Consider the following 23,860-nt stretch of genomic DNA (forward strand, 5'->3'; position numbering starts at 1 on the left):
GGTATTGATGAGTGCAGATACCTGAAGCAATCTTCCATCACTTTTCACAAGAGAAAAAAGTTTAGATGAAAGCATTTTGCAGCATGGACAGCATAAAGATTTATGCAACTTTTACTTAATCAGTAGAAAGTATATATAGGCACCTTTTATAGAAAAGTGTCTACTGCTTGCTGTTTTTTTTTCCATTAACATTAGTAAAAAAATCAACGGTCAACCACGCTAAGAGTGAATGCGTAGTACTTCAGAAAGAATATTGCATTATTCTGGCTTTTAAAAACCAGCAGAGAAATGTCCATAATGCAGTTGCTAACTGGCAGGTGAACGAGGATTATTAAAGACCAGGACTATATTTTCATAGAATTTTCATGTGCAGTTATTTAATTTAGGACTGTACTTATCATGTCTACTTGATACAAGTCATGTAATTGCATTATACAGATACACCTTTATACACAATTTTTATTTGCATCCAGAAAGAAAATGTCATTAGGGAAAATAATTTCAGACCAGCTACTTTTGCGTGTCTTCCTGGCATGTAAGTGGCATTTGACTAGTGTGGAAAATCTGATAATGAACATAGCAGCATCAAAGTTTGAATTAAAAATCCACCTGTAGAATGAGTAGCAAGGCTTAAATGATGGAAACGAAACTGCCGGGTTTTGTCTTGTATGTAGTACAGTAAACTTACTTTTCATTTCTGTTATATTTTTATGGGATCTAAAAGTTTGTTGGTTTCTTACAGGTAAAGCTACCAAGAACTATACCCTAGTCCTTGATAAATTGGTTTTTGTGTTGCATTCAGTGCACTTCATTTTAGAAGACTTAATGAGGACCTTCACAGAATGTCATGAACAAATGCTTACTGGCTAGCTGGTAAGCAAAGGCTTCTTAATCTCACAATTTGGTTAAGGAGGAAAAAGATCTTGGATTTGAGCGTAGCATACTAGTATGGTCCTGTCTCGACACCAGAACCATAAAATCTGCATGAAAGAAGCAACTTCACTGATTCAGCTTGTGGCACCAGTTGCTGCTTATCCATTACTATTGACTGTGCCTGCACGTGGTGAATGGCTTCAGGTGGAATTATTGTCAAGTCTCACTCCAAGAAGGTAAAATCATAACCTGACTAACAATGACCACTGGACCAAAAACTCTGCACAGTTTAAAACAGTAAAGAAAGAGGTATTAAAGATATCGCAAACATCAGATGTGTAGGAACTGTGAAACCTCAGGCTCTGGCACATGTTTGGTCCACATGTCTGTCAGATCTGAATGTGGTTTTTATGACATGTCAGTAGGACATGTCATTTAAGTGTTGATTTTGGGGGAATAAACATTTGAAAGTGAACAGGCTTGCCACTTGCTGAAGTATGTTTGAATGACAGCTGTTCTGTTTCCTAAATTTCAACAAGAAAACTAGCTTTAAGTTTTCAGGAGCTAAATCTGTCAGCTTTTGATAGAAAGGAAATTTTGAAGGGCTGGAGCACTGACAGAAGTGGGGGTGGAAGCACGGTTGCAGAACAAAAATCAGAAATAATTACGGATTTACTTTGCACTTTAATTTACGTTCTTGCCATATTTTAGAACCCAAAGCAGAATAGGGGTACTTTTAAGGCCACTGCTAGTAAAAAATATTTTTAAAAGGCTGTGGGAGTATGTAATCTACCTTCCTCACTACATCCAGTGAAGAAGGTCAGAGTCAACGCAGAACTGAGAATGCAAGGCAAAGATAGCAGAGCTGTGGCTGTGCATCCTCAACAGGGGGGCCAAGCTAGAACCTATCCTGCGTACTGCACTTGCCATCGGTTTATTACGCTTATATGGGTGATAGTAATCCTCACCGTTCTCAAAACTCTCAGTATCTGGTGCATGGTTATAAATTAATAATGCTTTGGGTGTCATATCTTTGTTTCTGCAACTGCTGCTAATGAAGTTCTCTGTGTGCAGATTTTATTTAAATTCTACTTTTCTTTTGATCTTGCTGTCAGTATTTGAAGTTGACTGATATTTATCACTGTGTTCTCACTACCTGCCCTAGTTTCCCTGGTGCATACCCCATGGCCCTCTTGCTTAATGCTGAACTGGCAAAGATGCTGGCAAAGATGCTGGCAAAGGTATCGTAGACAAGCTGATGAAGTCAGGCTAATGACTTAGGCTGGGTTCTGAACTTCAAGCTTTTGCCATTTTGGTTGAGGTATTTTTTTGATTTTCTTTGGGAGGGGTAAGGGGTGTTACACCCAACAAAAACTCTTAGTATGGAAGCAGCTACTAAGCTAGCATAGCTAGTCTGGCAAACTTAGCTTAATATTTGGTGAGCATTCAATGATACATCATGGAGGCCTTAGGCAAGTCAAATGAGTATTTTAATTCATAGTTTTCAGTGTATTTCTCCTACTGCTAGGTTACTCATTTTAAAAGTGGCCATATTTTACTGTCAGTATCATTTTAAAAGAAATAGTGTTCATTTCAGTATAAATGAAAGGGAAGTGTTACCGTAAGACAAATTTGTGATGAGTGTTCTTCTGTTGGTACAGATGGCATCTGTGTATTTTTATCACTATAAATGACTCACAGTTGGAGTCATACTTAGTCCAATATCTTGCTTTATGTTTATTAAAATAATCACAGTTTTAGGTACGATATTAATCACTCAGTTCTTTGGAAACATTTGGATTGGTAGATGAAAAAACATATTTATTTTGAGAAAGCAAATGATACAATTATTTTCCACATATTTATAAATTACAAATAATAAACTATATTGGAAAGCAGTGAATTAGTAAGCTGAAATATTGATTTGTAAGCCTTATTTTCCTCATACAATATATTGCAAGTGTACGACTGATAAATCGGGACTTCAAATAGTACCAGTAAATGCGCTGGGGGATAATTACCTACATTTAAATACAATTCTTTTTTTTTTTTTCCACGAAAGTCCCAGTCTGTTGGTAAGACTCCTCAAAAAGTCTTTAATTTGTTTGTTACACTCTGATGACTGCAGTTGCATTCCAGCTCTGAACTGGTAATAGTCCACAGCTGTACTAGCTTAAAGGGGAGGATAGAAAGATTTTAAAGACTAGATTTTCAGCTAGAAGACAGCTACTGGGATCTAATAGATTTGGCTCAAACTACCTTTTTATTGCCCTTCTTCTGGGGATTGCCGATGACTTGTTTGGCTGTTAGCATAACCAAAGCAGTTGACAGACTCTCTTGCATTATATAGGTTACCTTTGCTCCAGCGATGCCCATTCTCACATTAGGAGTGCCCTGTCTATTCTTCCAGTGCCCGAGCCAAACCCCACAAGCACAGAAGGGCAGAGCCGCAAGTGCCTACGTGCTACTACTCTTTGCTGTATCTGGTGAGTTTGTCTAACTTGTACTATAATATCTACATAAAATGGACTATGAATCCCTGCAAATGATGTTGGCAATGTTCCACGTAGCAATAGAAATGAGCTGTGGGCTGTGCTCCCCTTCATCTTTGCAAAATGGTAAAGAGGGAGCAGATTCGCTCCAAGCTTTCCAAACTATGAGCTACAGCCTGAAGGAAAACAAAACGAATAATTTCTTCATTCTCTCAAATGAAAAACAGTTGCCCCCTGCTTTCCATAGGATACGTGAGGGAAGCGGGCCTGCATGTACAAAAGATGGAAAGTGATGCCAACTGGTTATATAACCTATGTGACCTGATCAAGATAGACGACTTCTTACTCAGTTACTGTTTTTTTCATAATTAATGCAGTTTTCCTGTTCTGAACCTCAGCGATTACCCAGTTGAATTAACTTTTAAAGAATGGTATTCAAACTGTGAAATATTTAAATTCAACTAAGATGTAGCCAGATAATTCTGTACCAGTAACATTTATTGAAAACTATAAGAAAATGTATGTTTCTATAGGCAGACACACCCAACCTAACCAGTTTCAAATTTGTACACACTTGCATTAACAAATTGTAGCTTGCTTTGCTCAACTGAAGTATGAGTCATAAAGATATCAAAGAAAATAACATCCAAAATGCCACTTTAAGAGTAACAAGTAATTATAAAATTCGTTGACTCAAATGAACAGTCTTCTTCATAAGCAGAATTATCTTGAATGACCTTCTATCTAAATATGCCTCTGCACAAAGGGCCAACACTTGCTATCCCTGTTCATGTGAACCCTCCGAGCATGTCAGCAGAATTATTCAAAGGGCAGGGTTACAGAATCAGGATAGCTTTAGCACTGCTGAGCTACTTGCGTGTAAGAATGTGGGAGGTGGGCTTTTTTGTTACTTTCTTTGTTCTTTAGTACATGTAACAAATGTACTTCAGTGTTAAATACTCCAGTTATACCAGGAGAACGCGACAGTTGTGTTCATGGTATAAAATGTAATTAGAAAGCATTCCCTATCTTCACTTGATTGGTCAAATTCAGTTGCCTCTGTAATGGAGAAGGGACAAATTTTTCCACTTACGTTGTTCTGACGGGGGTCATTCCATTAACTTCAGGGCAGTTACTCAGTATTTACTGCCACGTAACTGAGTTCAGAATGTGCCCCCTCAGATTTGAAAACACTCGGAAAACAGTTGTGAGAAGATCACACTGCAGAAGACTGTAATGGGGAGAAAGGAATATTTCAGAAAATAATTTGCCTAATCTATTTTATAAATTCATATTTACACATACATACATTTATATTTACATATTTACACATCATAGAAAAGGGACATCAAAAGTCATAGAATGCAAGCCACTGTGACAAGCTAGGATCAGCTTTGCCTAAAACATGTTATGTGAGAAGTGACAGTGTACTATGACTACCTGAAATGAAATTCTGCACTTCGTAATAAAGTGCAGGCAGTAGATATAAATGTTTTACCTCAAGTAACCTAAAATTCATAACAGAACTTGAGAGAAAAAAAGCATGATTTTCCTATCAGCTAAGAATCTCCACTGTTACCATTTTAATGAGGGATCTATCATGCTTACCAGCTGGCAGACTCAAATAGTGGGGGTTTATTGGTAGAAATGGCTTATAATACTTTACATATTGAGGTGTTATTACTGTTTAGAATAAACCTAGATACATTAAATATACAGTATTATCCATGTTTATAAACAGAAATTAGTGTAATTAAGAGATAATTGGATATATCTGTAATTAAGTAACATTCTCTAGTGAAATTACATGCACTCTACTTCCTATATTGGTTCAATGTCATTAATATTAAAATGCAAGGCAGACATCCTTCAAAAGAACACCATGCAGTTGTACAAAACTTCGGTTTTTACAAATGAGTTATAGGATGGAGTTATTTTCCTGACTAAAACGTCATGTAGCTTTGTGTATCATAACAACCTGCATAGAATTTGGAAGGAAAAGCTGGAGCTATAAGAGCACAGAATTGAGGTACAACTGTGCAATTCTTTTGGAATTTTTCTGTGGAAGACTAAATTTCAAACATGTCTTGTAATGCCCTTATAATCACCGTTACCTCAGTCAGGTACTTTTTCAGTGTATTTCTTTACTTCCTCCTTCTTCTACTTCGTCAGTCAGTACAAGATACCAGCCTGCATTAATTTATTGTATAATCTTTAATAATGTCATGATGTAATAATATTATATGACCCAGAAAACACTATGGGAACTCCATATGAAAATACTGTATAATTATTTCTTGCACTTGATTATAAGTGTGGAGCAAGTCTAAATCAAAAAATCGTATTTAATTCACACACAAAAAATATTACTGGAGTAACAAATTAGAAATTGTCAGATTGAGAGAGCAGTTGTTGTTTTCCCCGCATCTGCAGGAATGTGCTCAGTGAATTGATAAGGCAGATCATACAATTTTTCTACCAAATTTTGTAAGATTGCTGTTGCAAGATTTCTGCCATCTGTAACTCATTTTAGTGAGACCAGCTGTTCTTGTGTTATTTTGACCACATCCATTTCATAATTGCAAAATTCATCTTTTCGGTTTGGATTTGATCCAAAATAAAATTTGTAAAGCAAAAATAAAATGACAAACTGTGACACCAGATCCTACCCTGCTTGTCCCTCTTCACTCTGAATTCAGTGGCTCTTACACTTTGTATTCTGGTTTGACTCATCTGTAAATGTGAATGCATATACAAAAATACTATCAGAACCACTTTTTAACTGTGTTGTTATGGTGTGTATATATAGCAACAGGTTATACAATAACATTAAAAAAGTTCATTAGATATTATTGAAGCAAAGTTTTATAAATCTGTCTTAGACATCACATAAGAAAGAGATATTTAATATGTGGGATAAAAAGTATTCATAAGTATTACAGTGATTTAAAAATTCTTCTTGATAACTTGGCTTGACTAAAAGCATGAGGTAAAAAGGAGGCATGAACAGAAAATTGTTGGCATGTGTTTACAATTTTTATCAAGAAAATAGTTGTTTAGATGTTTGTTGACAGAAAAATAACATATCAGGTATGAAATGGTATTAAAGTCTACGTGTGAAGTACATCAAAGTAATTCTTCTAATAATTAAACTTTCAAATAATCCACTATTCTGTTGAACTGAAATGTTATTTCTATAAAGTTTTTTCTCCCTACAGGTAATATGTACTAAAGACAGTCCTAATTATTTATCTTGACACAGTACTTTACAACCTATAATAATCTGTTGTTTGCTAGGATTATAACCAAATTTTACTATTCATATTTGCGTACATAGGCTCAACTGCTGGAATACTGTGACTCACTCCATTGGTAGGCGAGTACCATCTTTCTTCCTACATCTTGTTTGTGTTTTTTGGCAAGCGTTTGCAAATGCAAATGCCTGACATTAACTAAGTGGCCTAATCTTCAGACGTAGTGGCTTGAAATCCATATTGCATTAGGGAGTATTCGGTAGTTTTGAATGTCATATTACTGGCTTGGAATACTATATAGTTACCATCTTTTCTACTGCAGCTCAAAAATGCAACCTGCGTTCATTTAATTTCTTTGACATTAGCTACTGCAGAAAGGGAATATATCAGATTGAATAGTTAATCCAGGGACTGTTTTATGTTTTTGATAATGCAACTTGTTCTGCAGTGGCTATGGACAGGTTACAGCATGCCTATAATTATATATCATATAAACACATTACAGCAGTAGTTTCTATAGGCACAGTTCCAGGAACGACCTGGGTTTGTTCTAAATAACAAATATAACACCACTGCAAAGTGTGGGAAACAGCGCATAACATCCAGTAAAAATGCTGATGCTGGTAGGACTACCATTTGGCTGTTATGCACATAAGAATACAAGAAAAAATTAATTAATTGGAGAGTGTTAGGAAGGGGTTGGAGGTAATTGTTTTGCCAAATGAGTAGTCTTGAAGATAAGACCAAGTTCACTAGAAAATTCTTTACTGTCACTATTTGGCAAGAATATATGAAAGGGAGGTTAATCACCTGTTCTTTAAAATAATTGAAAAAGCCTTTTTTTGAGAAAGCACGTCCTTCCTACCAGTCACACTATTCTTTGCCTAATTTCCAGCTGCTGAACTAGGTGATGTTTCAAGTGTATCAAAGGGAGTGATGGACGTGTATGTAGAATATGCAGAAGCATTTTTGGTTGGTTAGATGGACCAAGCTGGGAGATACTTGCAGCTCTTTGTGACTACGTTCCTTTTCTATTCTGAGAGTGAATTTTCTCTACGCCAAGGTGGCTCTTGGAATTCAGACATTAACTTATGTTATATCTCTGCATTCAAAAATAAAATATATATGATGGTTTCTTCTATTGATTCTTCTCTATTACTGTTGTTATCCTTATGAAATCTTGTCAGAACGTAACGGATACCTTTCTTTTCCAAGAACTCTTCATAATAGTCTAAGAAGGATTTCCTAACCGGTAATAAGGATATCACTGGTGGGTTTTGTGGTTGTTGAAAGTGGTTCGCTGAAAATCAAACATACAAAACCTCACAACAAAAGAAATACGCTTCGAATAACTAGCTATTACATATGCTGTCAGGAATTGAAAATACACAAGGAAAAGAATGTATCATCGTGTCAGCTTTGTCACAACAGGAACAGCACTTGTCACTTGTGGATATAGTTTTAGTGTAGCTCTAGTGGACTGTGCTGGCCCTTTTGATGAGCCATGCAGCTCAGGAAGAGCTTGAAAGGCTCCAGCATGGTGTCAGTGCTTGATTGCCCATAAAGCCACTTAAGAGCAGATACAAAACCTGCAGTAGGAACTGCTGAGGTCCATCAACTCATCCTTTCTTTTCCACCCCAAGTATTTCAAAACCTGCACTTTTTTTTGCTTTCTAGAAAATGAATTATGGCAAAACCAATCAAATGTATTAATTTAAAACAATAAAAAAATGACAGGAATGTAGTGTTTTACTGAAAAGGTCTGAGGGATAGGGTTTAAAACATCCATTGATTGATGGACAGTTTATTTTATAATTACCGTACTACAGAAGAAAGGAATGTGTATATCTAATCCAGTTTCTTATGCAGGAAAGGAAAATGGTGTAAAAATTGGAGAATAAAAGTCAAGACTCTTATTCTGGGTCTGCAGCTACAATATTATGCTTTGTGATGAATCATTTAACATCCCTTTACTTAGTCTGCCTCCTGTAATATGGTACAAAATGACAATTTTTCATGATTGTGTACTGACTAAAAAGAAAAAATTATTTCACGTCTTTATAAGGATACATAGATGCAACAGAATGGCAGAGTATAGTTGTTGTTTTGTTTAATGAGTAGGAACTGTGGGATTCTTTGCAAAGTTTCTCTTTAAAGAAAGAAATTTATCAGGGTATGTTCCAAGAAAATATTTTGGGCAGTACTTACGGTTTAGAACACCTTGTGTGGAACAACTTTTAGAAACATTGGGCATGTGATCTTGGCTTGCTCTCATAATAACTTTGGTGATGATGCTTATCATTCTTATTACTATTATTATTTTTATATAGCTGATTAAATGTCATAACACTTGGAAATTAATGTTCTATTTAATTACAGTATAAGGACAGCTGTTAGGTGTAGCGATGACTGTTCTTTATTTCACCGTCTTTGAAGTTTAACTCCACCCTACAAAGCACCTTCTTCCTGATTTATACCCATAATTCTCTCTGTAAAATGCTTGCACAAGATTGATGTGTATTGCCATCCATTCAAAACAACACCGAGGTTACAAATCAAAACTGTTTGATTCTGAGTCACAGTAAAATTGCCTAGTCACTTATCTTTCCCAATGCATTGGGCTAAGATAATTCTGAAACACTTACATTTCTGCTCTAGTCTACAATAGAAGTTACGTAGCACGGTCCATTCTATTGTTCTAGTGTTTTCAGACTATAAACGTTTGAATTATGAAACTAAATTACATACAAATACTTTATTAAAATTAGCCAGATCACTTACGTGCTATGTTATTTTATTTTGTAAACTTTCTATATAAATGCCTTTAAGGTAATTTCTGTCAGCTCAATTACTTTCCCTTTGCGCTGTATTTTGCTCAGTCATTGTCAATCAGTAGTGACAAAGCCACTTCAAATTCAAGATTTGTTTTCAAATTTTGTTCATATTTTAAGAATCCCAGAACCAAGTAACTTCCATAAATTATAATACAAATTTATCTGAATGAGAGAAGTAAGGTGCAGGACATAAAACATAATCCATAATTTGTAAAGTTAGGAAAAAAGTTGATTCTCAACATTATATTTTATTGTTTGTCTTCAAATACTACACAAACAGAGTAAAAACTATCATAATTAACAATGATGATGTAATTTTGAGTTACTCTATTAGCGCTCACAACTCTTGGAGATAATGAACTCAGCATTCTGCAACAAATTCTAAATTCTTGTGAAAAAAATTAGAAAAGGAATTACGGCACCATGCTGACCTTTGTTTTGCATATAAAGGTTTTGAATCTTACATCTGAAATGAAATGTCATCCTCTTTCCCATTTTGAAGACAGCAAGCTGGAATAAAGCACTCTGCTTTAATACTGTGATGGGGCTCTTGCTGGTTTTTTGTAACAAAAGATTATAGTTCCTGGTTTAACAGTCCCTTGTAGGTCGCTCCCAGAGAAGGGAAGGGTCGCTCCGGAAGGTAACCTGTAACCACGTGTGACCAGACAACCGATCCCGTGCAATCAGCTCTCAAACATCCTGTCTGGCCTAAGGGTGGTTCGTAACTTCTTGAGCAAACCCTAACAGCTCCCAGGCTAAGTGTAGAGATTTCAGGATTCTTCTGAGTAGTTTGGCAACCCCTGACTAATTCTAAATGAGTGTGTTTGGTTTGCCCAAAGAGCGATAGCCTACCAAGATAGTTGATTTCTCCTTTTGGTACTCTTTCAGATATTTCTAGAGAGAGTCTCTGCTTTGTTTCAATTGTGGGTTTGTTTTTTTTTTTAATGGATATTTCTTTGAGATTATTAACTTTGTTCTCTTACATTCTTTAACCTGTGAAAGAGAAAGGAAATAGCTTTTTTCTCTCTGTTCACCACAAACAGTTCTAGAAATAATGGTCTTAAGTGGCAGCAAGAGAAATTTAAGCTAAACTTGAGGAAAATATTCTGATGACAACAGTTAAGCACTGGAATAGATTGTCTACAGAGGTTACGCTGTTGCTACAAAGGGACTGACAAACTTCAAGAATCATTTAGGTATAGCTGATCCTGCCTTGGCACAAGTGAATGTATGAAATGACCTCTCGAGGTCCCTTCCACCTTCCATTGTCGATGAAAAGAAATAAAGTGAGCCTCATTCCTCGTCAGCCTCTGCTGAGGCTGACTTAGTTTTCTTTCCTTTCCTTGTCAAGGCAGAAGTTATGACCCTGATATGCTTTTATTCTGTTGATTCATTGGCTTATTACCTATTCAGTTTGCGTGGCTCGGAGAAGCAGGTTTTGCAATTGTATGCAACAAAGATGATCGTGGTGCTTTGTAGTTCTCTTTCACCTTTCTTCTAAGACTGACAAAGGATCTTTACAATATGAATGAAATTATAACAGTAATTCTTACAGGCTTGAACTGTCATATCTATAAAAAATTACACCAACATATGTAAGTCCATACAGAAATGTAACAGGAACAGAAATGAGTTTTGCGTCCTCAAAATCCTGCCCCTCAAAACTCTGATTAGTTGGGGAAAAAAAACCCCAAACTCTTGGCTGTAGGAAGCTATACTGCATTTTACCCTTAAAGTATATGTCATCGGCAAATTCAGAGTTTGTCGTTAGAACTCTGAAATTCTTATCTGTGAAGCCAGGACAGTTTTTCCAGGTGGAAAGATGTTTAACTTACTGGGATGGGGGAATGGTAGTTAAGCTCATCTGACAGAGAGAGCTCTCTCATGTCCGAAATCCTAGAATGAAATTCTTTGCACGTGTTTTTGCATTCGGTGAAATCAGATGTCTTTGTACTGTGTTTACTGAACAGCTTTTATGAGCTATAAATACCAGCACATTCTGGTAAGTTTCTAACAAACAGAATGGTCTACTCAATCCCAATATGGTCCTGTGTTAGAGCAGATTGGATAGTACACCACAGTGATGGGAAGTGCATTTAAATTTTATCCAATGGCTTGTATGGTCTATAAATTTAGATACATTGTGGGTGTATAGAAGCTGATTGTATAGCATTATTCATTATGTGCCTTATATCAAGTTTTGTCTCCTATTCTGTTCAATGATTGCACATTAGCATTCTTCTTGATCTTTGGTGTGTGAAGCGTCCTGCAGAACTGGTTTGAACTAGTCACTCCTGCTTAAAGAATATTCTTCTGTTCCTGTCGTTAGAAAAAATTATTATTATTGATAGTTGATGATTTTCCAGTACTCTTCCCAGTTCATAAAACTACAAACTGGATGCTCACAGACCAGCCATGTCTTTGAAACAGCGTTGACAGGGTGGATAGATAGGGGACTGATGGATCATTTATGAAAGGCTCCTGATGATTACCTTCTACTTTGGCCACAGGTAGAAGGTTCTTCTGTGTCTTTCTGACTGATCAGTTGCTTTCCCATTTTGAAGACAGCAAGCTGGAATAAAGCACTCTGCTTTAATACTGTGATGGGGCTCTTGCTGGTTTTTTGTAACAAAAGATTATAGTTCCTGGTTTAACAGTCCCTTGTAGGTCGCTCCCAGAGAAGGGAAGGGTCGCTCCGGAAGGTAACCTGTAACCACGTGTGACCAGACAACCGATCCCGTGCAATCAGCTCTCAAACATCCTGTCTGGCCTAAGGGTGGTTCGTAACTTCTTGAGCAAACCCTAACAGCTCCCAGGCTAAGTGTAGAGATTTCAGGATTCTTCTGAGTAGTTTGGCAACCCCTGACTAATTCTAAATGAGTGTGTTTGGTTTGCCCAAAGAGCGATAGCCTACCAAGATAGTTGATTTCTCCTTTTGGTACTCTTTCAGATATTTCTAGAGAGAGTCTCTGCTTTGTTTCAATTGTGGGTTTGTTTTTTTTTTTAATGGATATTTCTTTGAGATTATTAACTTTGTTCTCTTACATTCTTTAACCTGTGAAAGAGAAAGGAAATAGCTTTTTTCTCTCTGTTCACCACAAACAGTTCTAGAAATAATGGTCTTAAGTGGCAGCAAGAGAAATTTAAGCTAAACTTGAGGAAAATATTCTGATGACAACAGTTAAGCACTGGAATAGATTGTCTACAGAGGTTACGCTGTTGCTACAAAGGGACTGACAAACTTCAAGAATCATTTAGGTATAGCTGATCCTGCCTTGGCACAAGTGAATGTATGAAATGACCTCTCGAGGTCCCTTCCACCTTCCATTGTCGATGAAAAGAAATAAAGTGAGCCTCATTCCTCGTCAGCCTCTGCTGAGGCTGACTTAGTTTTCTTTCCTTTCCTTGTCAAGGCAGAAGTTATGACCCTGATATGCTTTTATTCTGTTGATTCATTGGCTTATTACCTATTCAGTTTGCGTGGCTCGGAGAAGCAGGTTTTGCAATTGTATGCAACAAAGATGATCGTGGTGCTTTGTAGTTCTCTTTCACCTTTCTTCTAAGACTGACAAAGGATCTTTACAATATGAATGAAATTATAACAGTAATTCTTACAGGCTTGAACTGTCATATCTATAAAAAATTACACCAACATATGTAAGTCCATACAGAAATGTAACAGGAACAGAAATGAGTTTTGCGTCCTCAAAATCCTGCCCCTCAAAACTCTGATTAGTTGGGGAAAAAAAACCCCAAACTCTTGGCTGTAGGAAGCTATACTGCATTTTACCCTTAAAGTATATGTCATCGGCAAATTCAGAGTTTGTCGTTAGAACTCTGAAATTCTTATCTGTGAAGCCAGGACAGTTTTTCCAGGTGGAAAGATGTTTAACTTACTGGGATGGGGGAATGGTAGTTAAGCTCATCTGACAGAGAGAGCTCTCTCATGTCCGAAATCCTAGAATGAAATTCTTTGCACGTGTTTTTGCATTCGGTGAAATCAGATGTCTTTGTACTGTGTTTACTGAACAGCTTTTATGAGCTATAAATACCAGCACATTCTGGTAAGTTTCTAACAAACAGAATGGTCTACTCAATCCCAATATGGTCCTGTGTTAGAGCAGATTGGATAGTACACCACAGTGATGGGAAGTGCATTTAAATTTTATCCAATGGCTTGTATGGTCTATAAATTTAGATACATTGTGGGTGTATAGAAGCTGATTGTATAGCATTATTCATTATGTGCCTTATATCAAGTTTTGTCTCCTATTCTGTTCAATGATTGCACATTAGCATTCTTCTTGATCTTTGGTGTGTGAAGCGTCCTGCAGAACTGGTTTGAACTAGTCACTCCTGCTTAAAGAATATTCTTCTGTTCCTGTCGTTAGAAAAAATTATTATTATTGATAGTTGATGATTTTCCAGTACTCTTCCCAGTTCATAAAACTACAAACTGGATGCTCACAGACCAGCCATGTCTTTGAAACAGCGTTGACAGGGTGGATAGATAGGGGACTGATGGATCATTTATGAAAGGCTCCTGATGATTACCTTCTACTTTGGCCACAGGTAGAAGGTTCTTCTGTGTCTTTCTGACTGATCAGTTGGGTTATCAGCTGACTTGCAATTAAAATAATAGGGCAATTATTAAGTCAAGAGTTCTGGAAGTGATAGTCTAAATTGCACTGACCACAGAATTGGTAGTTTGTGAATTAGTAGCTTGTGGGGGAGAACACAGTTATTCTGTCTCTCCCCTCTCACTGTCTGCAAAGCACATGCCTCTTTCTACTACACTGAGTTTATTTTAGCCACGTGCTCTTTGGTGTAAAATGCTTTCATTCTACTTTGTGGATAATCTTCCTTAGAGACAGAGAAGTTGGGCTGCTAGGAATGAGGGAACATCTTTTCTGATACAGTTAAGATGGTGGTGGTGGTGGTGGTTATTATTATTATTATGGTTATTTTATGGTTATTATTTTATTATTATGGTTATGAGGCGAGAATTTTACCAGTAGCTTTAATGGCTGATAAGACTAGCTGATAAATGAGCGAAGCCCAGTATGGCATAGACCACGCACACAGACAAAGACCTAGTGTCGGAAACTTGCCACCTCTTATTTGTCCTTCTGTTTTTACTTTAGAAAAAAAAAATCCAATATTCTTATCTTAAAATAATAAATCTTGTTTTTCAGATGGTATGAATTAGCATGGAAGACCAATATCTCCCTTGCAAAGGAAGTAAAAATTTGTCAAGTTGATTATCTTCAGTAGCCTCTCAAGTAAGGACCGCTCTCATTACGGGTATTACAAAATATCTCATGTTGCCTTTAAGAATTTATGAAAACAGGGTAGTCTTAAAACAGTCTCTTTTAACTTTAAGTTTTTAAGCCTCTTTTAATTTGGCTTAAAGCCTGAACCTGTTTATTACTGAAGATTCTAGCTTGTTCACTGGTCTAACAGCAATAGAAAGTAGGGAAGTGACCGTGTTGACAAATATGCCAAGATACTTGTATCAGTTCATGTAGGTCACTGACTGAAGTGACTAAATAAGTGAAAATGTTGCTCCTAACTTCAGCTGCCTTAAGGTTAGGGCCATGCACACAGCTTTGGATACCTAGTCGCTTCTTTCAGCACTGTTCAGAATGCCAGTATTGAAAGAACAAGGGTCGAACAACCTGACTCTTCGTGCAGCAGAAGTAGCCTAACACTTGGTTAATAAATTGCCTATGTAACAGAAATTGAGATTGAAAAGTTTGGTCTTTCTGAATACTGAAAATGCACGTCAGGCAGAATGGAACTACCGTTTCACACACTACACTCCAGAAGTTGTTAATTTCTGAGAAGTTTGTAGGAAGGGTTTATGTTATGCCATTGTTACAGGACAAAAGAAACTGAGTGTTAAAGCAGATTCTTTAGAACTTAACTAATGCAGCAATATTACATATCACGCATACGCTTGTTTTAATGTGTGTGTGGGGGTATGCTTGCTTTTTAGTACATGTATTCCTGACAGGTTATGCAAGTAAAGACTCTTCTTGACAAATATAGTAATGCAGAAATAAAAATAGTTGTAAAAGAACAATTATGTGTGAACCAGACAGCAGAAAGCAGAACAGGAAAGCTGAAGTATTACCTATGTGTGAGTAAGTTAACGTAGAAAACAGAATCTGATAATATTTAAATGGATCTCTGTAAAATGGAAAAATGTTTGAGGGAAAAAGTAAATAATCTGATATAAACATAAAAGCACCAGCTAATGTCGATTGAAATAAGAGCATGGATTTTTGGTATTGTGCCCATGTAAACGCATATACCTGTGTAAATCATCAGTATTCCCACAAGAGGGAATCTCTTCAGAGTGCTATTTGCTTAGAATAGCCAATATCCAGAGATGATAGGAAACTACTAATTCGTTAAGCTTCTTTAAATGAGGAAACAGAAGGCAGTTAGTGAAAGCCAAGACTCTCTAATCTCTCACTGCTTAATGGACTTTGTTCTTACTCTGTAGCCATATATGGAATACGTGTGGATAAAGACCTACCTTGGAGGAAGGTGCAAAGTACATTATTCATAATAAAAGAGTAATCCTCCATATCACGATAGGTTGTTTTAAAACATCATTTACAACCCAACTGAATGTGGTTGTCTAGGAGAAGGTATATGGAGGAGGTTGCACTTAGAGCATTAAAATGTTCATTATTTTGTATGGCCTCTTTGAATCTCTGTTCCAGAAGGAAATTTATGGAAATTGAGAAAAGAGTAATCCTATTGAGAGGTTAGAATTAGAAAATGCTTTCTGAGTCAGAGTTACAATACTTACCAAAATGGTGAGTTGTACGTTACCCTACTGTGTACCTACACGGTTCCTGAAATGTTGTTAAAATCAAAGAAGTTTGACAGTCCAGTATGGTGTTTCAAATTCTGAAGCTGGGGCTCCTCTTGGAGAATTAGAGGTAAACCCAACTCTGCTAGCTGATAGCACAGAAGAGAGCTCCTGCTTTTTCTGTCAGGCATGCTGTGTTCAGTTCTCTGATGCACATTTCTGATGCACTGATCAGTGACCATTCCTCTTTCAACTTCTCAATTTTCAATTTTCACAGACTCATACTGTACATAAATAAGGGTGAGATACTGAAGCAAGAAAGAGTTACAGGGTTAATGTTGGTGCTTCCTGAGGCCCATTTTCTAACACTGTGTACATTTTACTGGCCTGGGGCAGCGAGTGGTTTTACTAGCAGCATGGCATAGGGTTAGCTCTATCTTGGCACAATTAATTCTTATATTCTAGTTTGGGTGGAGGGGCAAAACAGACTGGCCAGCTGCTACATTTCCAAAGCAAGTCTGAGAATAGACAATTAGCAGAACTGTGTCAAAATAAAAATGCCTTCCTCGAGAAAGCCCAGCAGTTGTGGTTTTGAAATGCAATCTTTCTAATCATGAACTTAAAATTAAAATATACATTTACTGAAATGTTTTGATTTTTACTTTTTTCCAACTTCAAATGTAAATAAAAAGTAGTTATAAAACGAAGCATAACAGCACACTCGGTCCCTATCAGCAAAAGAATCTCACTTTTTGAAGAATAAGTTAAAACTCGTCAGGTGTCTTGTGGGCTTAAAAAAAAAAGAAAGAAAGGTTGCCCTTCAGTGTCTTCCGATACACACCACAAATCATACAACGCAATCAGAAAAGCAAATATTCATTGCTTTACATAAGGCTCCTGTCTGAATTCTTTCTTGTGCTAGATAAAGTCTTTACTGCAAAAAGGTTTTAAAAGATAATGAAAACTTTTATGCTTAAATGGGTTATAAAAGCCATAAAGCCTTCCAGTAAATGAAAGTTCTCATAAACAAAATATGAAGTCCTTTTTAAAAAACTGTTTCATGTTGTTTACGCTGCCAAGTTGCTGATCGTGCATAAAGTTGTTCTCTTAATAATGAGTTGGTTAGAGTAACGCCCATCATCCAAAAATGTGTTACCTTGTAGGAGATCTACATTTTAATCAGCTGATGAAACAGATGTGGGAGGACTGTCATGAGCTCTGTTTCTGAAATCAGAGAGAAGCAACTACGGAACTATGGGGGGAAAAAAGCTATAAAGTTGGTTTCTTGCTTTCTATCTGACCAGTAAGAGACAAATTAGAAATGTAGGCTTTCTCAAAAGAGAAGGTCCTCATTTAAGGGCTCAAATTGAATAATTTTTTAAAATGAAATTCTGCACAATGTTTTACTTAAACAAAAACAAAAGCTTGCTAAATGCATCCATAACCTGGAAATTTTTCCACGTTACATCAAGACAAAACAGCATAAATTGTACTCACAGAAATAGTTGAAAATTCAGGTATAAATTATAGGAATATAGCAAAATTTAGGTCACTCAAAGGGAGAGGAACTATGGTAAAAACCCCTAAATTTCACGACAAAGATATATGCTTATAACCTCTAATAGTTTAAATATATTTAGCCAAATAATATGGTATTAAAGAGAGGATATATAGGTCACAATGTGGAGACAACGTATTTCAGTTAGCCTCTTTGGATACTAGAACAGTGTGGCCACAGTAGCGTGAAGCAGGTTAAATTGTCCCTATTCCAGTTTCTGTGACCAGATTGCCTCAGCTATTTAGACATTATGTTCTAATCTATGTATAGCTATGACATACCTTGACCAAAGATTTGTCTATTAATTACACATTTCTGTCATCCTTCATACTTGGCCATAGAAATTTTATAGCAGTTGAATAATGTGGAGATGATAATACATCTGAAATTAAGTATATCTTAAACCATTCTTTCTTCTTGATAGGTTATTGGGTAGAAAAATAGTCTATAAAATCTATAGTAGATTTTATTTACAGATGTTAAGAATTTATTCCCTTGCTTTTAGTAGTTTTATACAGTTTTAAAATTTTTTAGACAAATTCTAAACACTTTCTGTGTTATTTGCTTAATGATTTCAGATTTTCTTTAAAGACAGACCAGCTGTTTCTATGACACATTTTTAGTCAGGTACAAGTAGAAGCAAAGATAGATAAACACCCAAATCCCTGTCTTGTTCTCCCTAAAAATCCGAGGTACCAACATTTATTTTAAAGTGTGTCACAATTGCAGCTCCTTTATCTCCTTTAATAAAGAAGACTGTTCCTTAGGCAGTCTGTCCAGGAGAGGGAAATGCAAATTGTTTCTTTGGAATTGAACTCATTTCCTGCTCTTTGGTCATAATGAATGTAATATCTTTCCCTGGCGTGAAACTTAAAAGTATCTAGCTCCACAGATCAGATGTTCCTTACTATGTTCCACATGACTGCAGGCCCTTTTCCTTTATCAGTTTTCTTAGAGCATCACTGAACTATAAATTAGAACTGGCAGCGTAATATAGATATCACTGATAGGTGCTCAGAGGACTTTTGCAGTATCATGAAGAGAGGAAAGTTTAGCATCATCTTTTGCTATTTATTTTGTACGAAGCCTTATCATTGGGTAAAATTCTGTACTGAGCATACAATGTTATATTCTTAAGTTATTTTTTGCAGTCAATATTTGGTAAATGATGATTGGTAGTGTTTCATTAAAATGAGGCATTCACTCTTTAGCATGCTGAATAAGGTCTTTAATGGATAGGAGAAAAGTTGCTCAACGTGGTTTTTTTTTTGTTTGATCACCAATCTCGTGCATAGTATTAATTATCTGAAACAAAGTAAATTGACTGTTAAATAACCTCAACAGTTCAAACAGGAAAATATTTAGAACAAAAGAGTGACTTCTGCTTAAGGGTAAGTACAGTACTGTATTATTTCACTTCATAGAATGAAATACAATCTTTTGAGTTGTTGAAGATACTGACAGCCGTCACAAAAACCAGTGTCCTTACAAAACAAGGTAACTTTATTCTGTTTTGTCACTCCATGTGCTGTTGTTATACTGTAATACAAAGATTATTTTTCCCCTCTGCTGGTATAGCAAAAGTAGAAGGAGTGTATTTGCATGTTCCTTGACAATTTTAGATTATAAATCATCCTAGCTATTAATGATTAGATGCAATTTTTAAGTCCAGATTTTTTGGTATATTCCAAGGATTTCCATTTCTTTTTGAAGTGATATCACAATTTATTACAAGGAACATATTAATGGGATAAGAGTTTTCCTTCAAACTTGCAACAGTCACTTTGTGGTCTGATCGTTAGTTAATGCCAGCACAGTAAATAGTAGTCTTTAAAACATACCCTAAACTCTGTTTAACCCTTTCTGCTTGCTGAATTTTCTTACTACTGAAACACTGTGACATATAAAGAGAATTAAAACTCTGAAATCATGTAAGAAGTATTTCAGATCCAATCTTGCTAGCTAAGTGTTGCAAGTTACCTTGTTAAAATACATTTTAAATAAAATAATAGAGCAGATAAAAAGTCATTGTGGATGGAAAAGAACCAGGACTCTGCTCCTAACAACCTGAATATCAAATAGGCCCCTGCCCTGTAAGGACAAAACAGCAGCTAAGGCTGGAGTGCAACATCTAATCGAATTTAACTGAGACTTAAGAGTAAACAAAATTAAAATCCTCTAGAATTGTGTTTCTCCTACCAGTGACAACTAGGTGAAAAATCTTGCTTCTCCACATGCTTTTATGGAACATATGAAGTGATGGGCTCTGAGCAGCCTATTACTGCTCTAGTGCAAGACTCTCTGGTCATGACAGATAACTCCAAGAAAACATCAGCTTAGTGGCAGTCAAAAAAAGCAAATCAAACATTAGAAGCTATTAGGAAAATAATAGAGAACAAAAAAGTAAACATCATTGCACCATTGTATAAATCCATGATTTTTCCACATCTGGAATACTGTGCAATGATCTATTAGACCTGGAAAAGGGTAATGAAAAGGGTATTAATCACCCACGATATGGAATAACATCTCTGTAAAGAAGATTGAATAGGGCTGTTTTTTTCTAGCCTGGAAGAGAGAGGACTTAATGGAGAAATGATGAAGTTGTACAGAAGAACTAGGGGCTGTTGAACTAGGAGTCAGAATCAAAAGGAGGTTCTTCATGCAGCAGTAGCAGATCTGCTCAAGTTCCAGAGGACTTTGTGGGTGCAAGAAGTTTACATGAATTCAAGGGGCATACTGAGCAAGCCCATATATGTGAGATTGGCGGTTCCTGGTGAGAAAAAAAAGATACTGTCTTTATGAAATACCCAGAGTTGAAAATAGTTGGTGAGTGGGGGAGTATTGAGAGAGAAGTGTTTCTCTGGCTTGTCCTCTTCAGACCCTTTTTGGAATATACTGATGGTTCTTTAGCATCTGCATCTGCTACTGCTTGAGATCTAGACAGCCTCTTGATCTGAACTGGTACAGTTGTTCTTACATTTTTAATTAAAATATAAATAGCCAACTAGTGCTGTCCTAAAACAATACCAAGGTATTTCCTAAGAGATGCTTTTTTTTTCTCATGGGAAATAGAGTATGCTGTGATTGCAGAGGCACAGACCCGAAGGGCAAAGGATCAGGCGGCACAAAGAACAACCTGTCATCCTTTCTCTCAGTATTCTCTATCCTGAAATTGCTGTGGAAATGTGGCAGATGGGGCTCCAGGTGCCACAGAGCCAACACGCCCTCTACACAGAGCCAACACGCCCTCTACACGAGCTAGGTTTTCCCCAGTCAGACCTTTGCTCAATATTCATCTGTTGGTTCCCCTTTCCCACTCATCTCCTAGTGGCTCCTCTATAATCCCCTCTACCCCAGGGTGTGTTTGCATGATGCATACACACAAATGTATGTATGTACTGGGAGGTTCAAGCAGGAGATCTGAGATCCTGATGTTCCAGAGGTTTCTGTATGCAGAGTAGCTGTAGTTGTTTAATGAAAGAAAGAGGAATTAGAGGACAAAAGGTATTCTAAAACAGGTAAGCACTGTTTTATTATGCAGTGTACCAGCTTTGCAGTCAAAGATCAAATTTTCTGTTTTCCCAGGTGTCAAGCTGCCACCTGTGTTTGCAAAAGAGTAGATTTAACTTCACTGCTTAGAAGCATTTACATTTTTCCCCCTCTTCCCAACCAATCACTTCTCCATCCTTATATATTCATATTATAAGCAAAGTCTGATGTCTTTCTTCTGTCCAATTCATTCTGCCTCCGTACTTCCAGTAAAGTATTACTCTGTATTCTGCCTGATGAGAAATATTACATACATATCCATACCGAATTAAGGGCAAAAAGGCAGTTGAGAAGCAAAAGCTTTGGTAAAAAATTAAAAAAGACATAGAAAGTGCAGTTTGCTCATACAAGCAGTTTCATAACAGGCAAGATCACAAAGCCTGACCTGCATAAAATAGGCTACGACCACCACTAAGTAGTTTTTGCTATAAACACACAACTTCTGATTTAACAGAGCTGGTCTTTTAAAAAGACAATGATCTACTTGTGATTTGAACAGTGAGTTCTAGACACTTGCCATCTTGTCTGAAAATACCTTGCTTCATCTTTATAGGCAATTCATGGTGATAAACTTCTGTAGGTTAAACAAGAGCAGAGCTGTGTAGCCAGGTTGTCCCAGCTATTGGGAATGAGGAGAGAGGTGTCTTCTTGCTTAGATTGCTTTCTCTGCCAGGTGAGACGTGACCACTGTCAGCGCAGTCTGATCCAGGTAGCCCGGGGTTAAGAGGTTAATAGGAACAAAGTGGCTGCACTGGGCTATCTGGACCAGGTCTGCAAACAGGCACCTTCCACCAAACCTCGAGTGCATTATGGCTCTTCCTTCAAAGGGAGGATCAGAAAACTGAAGCCTCTGCTTACCAGCTGGTTCTGACTTCCCCTTCAATCTCTAAAGCCTTCCTTTCAGCTGAAAGCAGATTTTTATCTCTGCCTCATCAAGTTGCTTATGGGGTGCAGCTGCCTGCCAGTTTGCCGGCTTCTTAACCCTCTCTTCCTCAACCCCTTCAGACAGTTTCCCAACCCTGTATGACAAATAATTTCAAGAATGTAAGTGTAGACACCAGAATACAGTGGTTTCCCAAGTGAGTATTTTTCTCTCCTATTTTACATCAAAATACAGTTTTATTCCTCGTAGCCACAGCTGTCACAGCAAGAACTCACACTGAACAGGTAACACCCTGTAAGATACAGAATGCAGCACCATTCTTGGTTTTAGATGTATATAAAGCTTTGGTCACATTAAAATTCAAGTGCTTTGTTTGAGGCTCTTTTCATTAACTGGTACAGATCACCGTGCATATATTACTTACTGTTATTACTTATGCCTTCAATAATCCTCACCACATCTACAGAGTTTTCCGGAAGTTATTTTGTATTTTCATTACAATAGGATGACTTAGGGCTTGCTTTCTGCTGACCCTTGTAAGAAATTTCCAAGACACTCTTTATTAAACAGGGCAGTATACTGCACACTGCTAACATTCTTGAGCTGGCTAACCAACAGTGTTTTCCACATTTTCAATTACAGCACTTTTTTTCCCCTGAGGAGTATTACTGTAGTTTCTGTAGTTTCTACTGAAGCATAAAACAATTTGTTATGGTTTGTGTAAAATAGAGACTGGGCTATTGTAACCATATTTGATTGCTTTCCAAGAGATGGTCTTTTTTTTTTTTTTTTTTTGTGAGAAGCCATCAATAGCTTTTCCAAGCTGGTGAACCAAAAATGAGGTTTTAAGAGAATGTAGGTTTTCTTTGCATGTAGTTCCTTTGAAACCAGTGGGATAGAACTTACCTCAAATGCTTTTTATATAGTCATATGTAAACTAGATGTCTGTTTGGGTTTAAGGCCTGAAGGAAAAGTGAAACTTCTTATATTTGACAAATATGTCTCCAGATGTTACAGTACCTTAAAATACTGAATTGTTGTAGGACCTCATCCTAAAATTCATAGCTTCCCCAACCACCCATTGAGCAGATTTTGTGGGCACTTTGTAATTTCTGAGACAGAGCTTTCAGTGAATGGCCAATGTAATGCCACGTAGAATAACACGGCCGGTATTGCTCCATTACATCAAAGGTGTTTTGCCATAACATGGTACTAGTGAAACTATTTTTTGTTCTGTGTTGACTGTACTATGTGACCTCTAAGCATAGTAAGCATGTAGGGGAAACAAACTGACAAAATTAAGAATCTAAGGCTTATTATTAAGGGTAATATTTATTACACAAGATTCTACAATTATGTTATTGCTACATTACCTTGCAGAACGAAGTTAAGTTCTCAGTTAGGGCTTGCCTGACGCAGGCAAAGGAACCCAAACCAAAGTATGCTGGATTGAGAAACTGGCTGGAGTTCACATTCTTCTCTACGGCATGAGATTTTGGATAAGTTAGCTCCATCCTTTACAGATAAGAGCCGTGTTATAGTCCACCTGTTATGATCCGTCCGGTTACCTAAGGCTGCGATGCAGATG

The 23,860-nt window shown here is 36.8% G+C and overlaps 1 protein-coding gene across 1 annotated transcript in view; it reads left to right on the top strand.

The window, feature by feature from the left end:
* Positions 1-23,860, top strand: part of POF1B (premature ovarian failure, 1B) — a 69,935-nt gene that overhangs the window by 23,349 nt on the left and 22,726 nt on the right. The window lies entirely within an intron of this gene.

This window comes from Pygoscelis adeliae, unplaced genomic scaffold (assembly GCF_000699105.1).
Source record: "Pygoscelis adeliae isolate BGI_AS28 unplaced genomic scaffold, ASM69910v1 Scaffold216, whole genome shotgun sequence".
Taxonomy (NCBI): Eukaryota; Metazoa; Chordata; class Aves; order Sphenisciformes; family Spheniscidae; genus Pygoscelis; species Pygoscelis adeliae.